This window comes from Chroicocephalus ridibundus, chromosome 6, assembly GCF_963924245.1.
Source record: "Chroicocephalus ridibundus chromosome 6, bChrRid1.1, whole genome shotgun sequence".
Taxonomy (NCBI): domain Eukaryota; kingdom Metazoa; phylum Chordata; class Aves; order Charadriiformes; family Laridae; genus Chroicocephalus; species Chroicocephalus ridibundus.
In genome coordinates this window covers 59,026,271-59,032,948 of record NC_086289.1, presented here as the reverse complement: position 1 = coordinate 59,032,948, position 6,678 = coordinate 59,026,271, and positions in this window count along the sequence as shown.

Here is a 6,678-nt window from a genome sequence, read left to right as displayed (position 1 = left end):
TCTTAGCTGCACCCTTTCTTATTAAGCGTATGTCCAAATATTCTATCACTTGATAACAACGATAAAATCCAGTACACATTTTTACTTTGGGAATGGAGCACAAAGGTTGCTCCTAGTTGGTTTTTTCCTCTATTTGCCCCACAAAATGCCATGACAGACGCCAAGGATTCTTTGAAGAATTCTTCCGTCTTTCTTACACAAAATCATTCCTTTTCAACTGTTAGGCCCCCAAAACCTGCTGCTATCACCACTTATGGACTATCTCATCTTCTCTCTGTATCAGGAGCACAAAAAGGAACCGATATCCTTAGCGGCACCTTTCATACAATACCAAGAATATTTGCTTTTACTATGCTTTTAAAGTCAGGCAGAAAATATCGGGGAGGGAGGTCTGAAAGGCAAATACACTATAATAAAAATGCAACCTTACTCAGCATATTTGACATGGCAGAAGGCAAAACTAAGGAACCCAAAATATTGGTATCCTCCTGCTCGACTTCAGCAGGAGCTAGCTCATTCTGGGCTGCTTTTCAGTGAAAGCTTTCCAGCCTCATTCTTCTGCAGGGATCGGCACAATCCAGCCTCCTCAAGGCTACTTCCTCAGAGAAGCACGGTTTAAACGCCTGACTGCGGTTCATAACCACAGTTTGTGAACACAAGTGCCTCTTTCTCCACCTTTACCAGAGCACCCAACACCTGTGACAGCCTTGTCTTCTCCTTTTGCACTTTAACAGACACTTGGAGGGCTAGAATTACGTGGATCACAAAAAAAGATGAATTCTCTCTTGCCAGTTCAGAAATAAACATGGAAACCTTTGCTGTTCTGAAGTGGGCATGGCCAGGGAACGTGCATGGACAAAAGGGAAGGAAAAAATCAATCTAAGCCTAGCTACCTCTGTCTCCCATGGGAATACACAACCCCGGGAGGAGGTTAAACTGTGTCATTGCAACTGGGGTTTTGCCAAGGACCCGCCAGAAACAGGGAAGCGCACAGAGTGTTGAGTAGTATTTGAAACATGCCGAAAAAACGGGCCAGAACATAAACGCAACTTGAGACCGCTCTCCAGGGAGAGACGCATTCATGTCCTTCTCCACGCTCTACAGGAGACAGCACCTATTTACGCCCAGCATTTGACTTGCCTCCTTAGCAAGGACAGGAAAGAAAGAAGGTATTAGGAAAACTCAGCAACTCTGTAGGCTCCCACAGAAGCTCAGGCCCTCCTCTTTTCAAAACCTCCTCCCCCACCAGTGTTGAGGACGCTTCATTAAGATTTATAATTTGAATTTGTAAAAAATTCAAGTTTTCACAGGGTAACCCCCCATCCCAAAAAATCGCAGACTGCGCTGCAGCAGTGCAGTACGAGAGTAGCTAACGCTTATCTCCTTTGCCCACCACCTTCACCACTCATGCCCGTAATTGTTCATCTTTCTCTCATGGAAAAGCCTCAAGGGGCCGAGCCCAGCCCAGGAGCGTGGCGGGGACCCCGGGGCAGGACACCACACTGCGCCCCAGCCCGCAGAGCGGCTAACGAAAGGGAGGGGAGGGACGGGGAGGCGGCGCCATCTTGGCGCTGCCTGAGGGAGGCGGGAGCGGCCGCCCAGCCCTCCGCCGCCTCCTCCCCGCTGGGGCTGGGCCGGTGCCTGCCCGCCCCCTCCGTCCAGGCGAGGAGCTTTCCCCCTCAGAAAGCCCCGAGCCGGGCCCTGGACGGCCGTGGGACGCTGCTAAACCCTCCCTGGCGGGCCTGGGCCCGTTTCCCTTTAGGGAGAGGCCCCGCAGAGGGCGGGTTGGAGGCCGCAGGGGCCCAACCGAAGCCGGAGGGACCTCGCGGGGGACCCACAGAGGCCCGGGGGGCCCGTCGGAGGCCGGAGGATCCCCATGGAGGACCCAGAGGCTGGAGAAGCCGTTCCGCCTCCCGCAGGACGGGGGCGGGCCACACGGCCCGGCGACACGGGCTCTTGCGCGCCCGCTACTGCCTCCTGTGCTCTGCGGCGGTGAGGGAATGGCATTGCCGGGCTTACCCAGCCCTGGCCTCACGGCCCAAGCGGCGCTTTGTGCCGCTCCGCTGGGGAGCTGCAGGCGCTGCGTGCGGTTCCGCCATGGCTCCGCTGCAACTAGGGACGCGGACGCTGCGTTCGACCCTGGTGACCGACTGTGATGTAGCGGCGGCCAAGGGCCCGCTGCAGGGAGCCCGGCTAAAGCGGCCGCTGTGGGGCTGGCGAGTGCTGAGCTGGCTCCTGGTGGCCTTGGCTGGCTCTCGGGGGCCATCCCTGCCCTGCCCCGCTGTTAAGGGGTGGGGGGTTTAATAGGGTTCTTCCTAGTGGTTTATCAGGTGTTGCCTCTGGGGTGGAAATGTGCCCGTGCTGCTGCAGCCACGTCCTGGAGAGCCTTTTCCACATGAGGAATGAAAATGAAGGGTTAAGCCCAAGAGGAGCAAAGGGGGCAGATGAAAGGGCTCAGGGCAGGAATGGCCCTTTGGGACAGCCCTTGTCACAGGAGGTCCCCCTGGCTTTTGACGCCTGCAGGGAGTCTTAAGTGGTGGTGGTGTCTGGTTTAATGACAACGACCTTGCTCATTACTTTAGGACCTTAATTGCCGCTCCACTTTATGCTTCAGGGCTCTAGCCCAGGAAGATGCCTGAGCGCTGGAGGCAGGAGTGGCCATGGCAGAGGCGCTGCAGGCAGGCTGCAGGCAGGGTGGGCGGTGGAAGCAGCCCGGCAGAGGGCAGGGCAGCCCCCCGCAGGGCCTGCGACTTGGAGATGCCTCTTCAGTCGGCTTCTGCCTCCCTCTCCTCTCCCCATCCCGCCGGTGTTACCTGAATCCTGCAGCCGAGAGCTGGAGGGGGCGCAGGGCATTTGAGTTCCTGGGTGAGGAAAGACGCGAGGTTTTTCTCGGTTTCTCTCTGTGAAGCCAAAACTCACCTGCAACACTCCCGTTTCTGTCCACGGTGGAGAAAAGTGTGAAAGCAGCTTCATAGAACTGGATGCTGAAGCAGCATATTTCAAATTAGTGGCATAACAGTGGCCAGATTAGTGGCCATCACCACCTCTTTGTGGACCCAGAAGGACTAGGAGTGCCGGGCAGGGGTCCCTCAGCTTCCCGCCACCATTGCCATGGCAGGGGCTTGCATGGAGGTGGCACATCAGCTCAGCGAAGCCCCGCTGCAGCGTCTGCTCCACATCTGGTCTGGGCTGGGAGGATGGCTTTGGGGGAGGCGTGCGGAGACCCTGCTCTGTCCTCCCGGTGTCACCAGAGAGGTGCCCAGCACTCCTGGAGATGGGCTCTGCTCCCTCCCCTGCCGCGTGGTGCATATATATCCATATATACACACACCGGCACAAGTGTCATTACATGTGCAGGCTTCACACTTCCAAACAAATCCTCATTTTCCACCGACCGAAAATGCAATTCTGTGTCACACGCTCAGACACTGTTCTCAAATAATACCCCCTCTACTCTGTTGTTTACTTGTAATCTTCTTTGGTAATGACAGACCCTCATTAGCATTGGAGACTTTTTTTTAATCAGTATAAAGCTTAACTTCAGTCCCGTTGCCTAAACGCTTGGTTTGACCACACCAGAAGGTTTTCTTTCTATCAAGAGATTAAAGAACATTTCAAGTTCAGCAGCAGCAGAATTCTATTTTTTCCTGAAACCACACAGTTCTAAATTTTCTGTCAATTCTGATCAAGAACGCTCAGCCATGACACCGCAGTACCGGATTTTTTTCAAAAATCACCTGCTTTACCTTTGTAGCATCTCTCGAACCTGAATATTCAGCCTAATGGGCATTCCAGATTAAGCATTCCGAAATTCATTTGCTAAACCAACATGGGATCGTGCTTAAACCACTTCCAAACAACTTCAAGTTGAACTATTTACAATTGCCTCCCATCCAACACTGTGGGGACGGGGTGGGACACAACTCGCAGGATAAAGCAGATTTTCAGTGAATTCCAGGAGCAAGAGAATCAAGGCCATATTCTTCTCGGTCAAAATATTGGAGGAGGTGTCCTAAACTATGGCCACCTCACATATTAACCCTGCAAAGGGCAGTGCAAATCCTGAGAACTAATTTAGGTTACAAACAACAAATTTAACCTCAACGCGTTATTCCCTTCCAAAGGAAACAATCCACAGACATGAGTTCTGAGTTAATGTATTAATAGCGCTGTAAGCAGCCTTCAACTCTTTGTAAAAGAGTTAGACAACGCCAGATTAAAGAAGGGCCAAACCCCAAACTAAGGCTGTTCTTCCTTTGGGGAAAAAGACTTCTGTTCATAAAACTTCACCCTCTTGGCGGGATCAGGCAAGACAGAAGGAACCTTGTCGAAATACGGGTGGTCTGATACCGAGAAGGACACCAGAAATGCACAACTGGAGGGAAGCCGCAGGGAGGATCTTGCCCACAAACATACCCCGTACCCCTTGTTAGTTTTTAGAAGTTAATAAGCTTTGAAGAAATCAGCAGAGAAATTCCATAAGCATAAGCCAATGACTGACGTCTTCATCTATTTGCTATATTTTTAGAACAATCTTTGCTCTGTCACGTTAAGATGGATGTGGAAGCGGGACACCTGTGATCTGAGAAGAAAGAGACGTGTATCTAAACCAGAAAATTAAACAGCTGGCTTAGATCCATTCCGCTCTTTTGGATGTTACAACGTTGTCCAGTTTTTGAACACCCACGTTTTTGTTTCCAGATCATCATTCTTTGAAACCTCCCTCTTCAATCTCCCCCATTTTACAGGATTATGCCACTTCTTTAGTACTTCCAGCCTCCAAGGAACTCCTGGCACCTCACCTGCTCCAGATATTCCTGAGACTGGTAATAACCCCTACAATGGCAAAGCTCTTACCCCCCACAAAGTCCCAGGAAATCCTCCCTGGCTAAAATGTCAAACACCAGGAGCCTGCATCCCTCCAAAAGCAGTTTACGCCCCAGCATCCTGACACATATTGAGGCTTCGTACAAGCCACTCCCACAGCTCACCCAAATTCCACAGTCTCTACTCGCTCATTCTGTTGTTCTTCAGGAATTTTCTCTTCCTAATCCTTGCTCTCTTGCCAAACCAGGCTCCTGGAATGAATGCGGAAGAAAAAAGAAGAAAAGCCAAACTTCTTTATCCTCCCTCTATTCCAACTCTGCTGGTAAGCAGATCAGGACTGGTGTTAGTATTAAATAACCATTTTGTTCTGACCTTGAATTTGTGACGTGTCCATTTTACAAACCACCAGCTCCCTTGATGGTTACCAACAGTTCTTCCCCTTCATTGGGCATTGCTGGCATCGAGGTGGAAGCCCTGAAGTCCAGGCTTGTGTGTTTCCAAATCATTCTCTCCATCCTTGAAGCATATTGAAAACAACGGGGAATGCTGTAGGGATGACATTTCTGAGCACGTTCATCAAGGTGCGTTACAGTCCTCTGCTCCACAGGCAGGGAATGCCAGGGCAGCAGCATTATTTGGGGGGCAGCAGACAGAAAAGGGTTCCGTGGACAGAAGCAGCTGTAAGGTATGGAAGTGAGGACCGCGTGTTCTTTGCGCTTCCGAGATCCAGGTTTTCCTCACGGGGACCCAAGTTACAGGTTTCACTTCCTTAGTGGAAGATACCGGCAAATAAAGCGATTGAAGTATTTTTTAAATCCTAAATTCCTATACAATTACGTAGTTCCACTTGTTTTCTTAAGGCAAGCTGCAGCCCCACATTACACATCATCAAATCTACGATAACATTTACGCAAGGTGTAATTGCGCTCACCTCACACTCCTTCCACCTCCCTGCTACTCAATTTAGCAATCGATCCAACAGAGAAGGAACAGCTTTTGCCTCTCTCCCCCTGAAGCACACCAGCACCAGACCAGATCACTGCTGGGGGGGCTGGGAATCCACTGGGAGGGAAAGCAGAGCAGCCCCTTCCCATGACAGTTCCCACACTCCACCAAAAAGAAAAAAAAAAAAGACAAGAATGTGTTTTGAAAAATGAGACTATCAGACAAGAAGCACGGAAGCCCAGCTTCCTCCCACCACCTCTGCCGCTTGCACTGGCCCTGGGGCTCACTCCGTGCCACCAAGCCGGCAGGAGACTAGTCCAGCAGCAAAAAGCAAAGGATTTTCTGACAGCTTCGGGTACCGACCAGCCCAACAAAAAGTCAGATCAAGGGCAGCTGATGCAGGAGGAACACAAAGAACGACCTGTCCTTTTGGTGGCATCCAGCTATCAGATTGTTTCGAACCCTCTCAAACTGCTTCCTTAGTTCTTCTTCCACAACTTCCAATTTTTTTTCCCTTCTTTTTTGTTTTTTCCCCTCCCTGTTTAAACCGTGACATAAACCAGTTTCAGTTTGCTTTGCTGCTGAAATAGCAAGTCCCATTACTTGCGAAAGCACCTGGTATTTCTTCTCCATCCCCAATGCTGACACTAGGACTCGTGGCTCCACAATCCAGTCAAGCCTGCAAAGCAACGCAGCTGGAAATGGAATCGGGACAAAAAATCAGCTGATTTAATTCCCAGATCCGACTGGCTGTCCAAACACTAGTATAAGGGAGAAAGCAGAACACATTTTCAGGAGCACAATTCTTGTTGGCAGCGTGGACTTGGAGCAGCTCAACAGACAGTCGGAAAGTCATATCCTAGATTCTTTATCCAAACGCTGCTGCTACTCTGCAGAGGCTTGAGC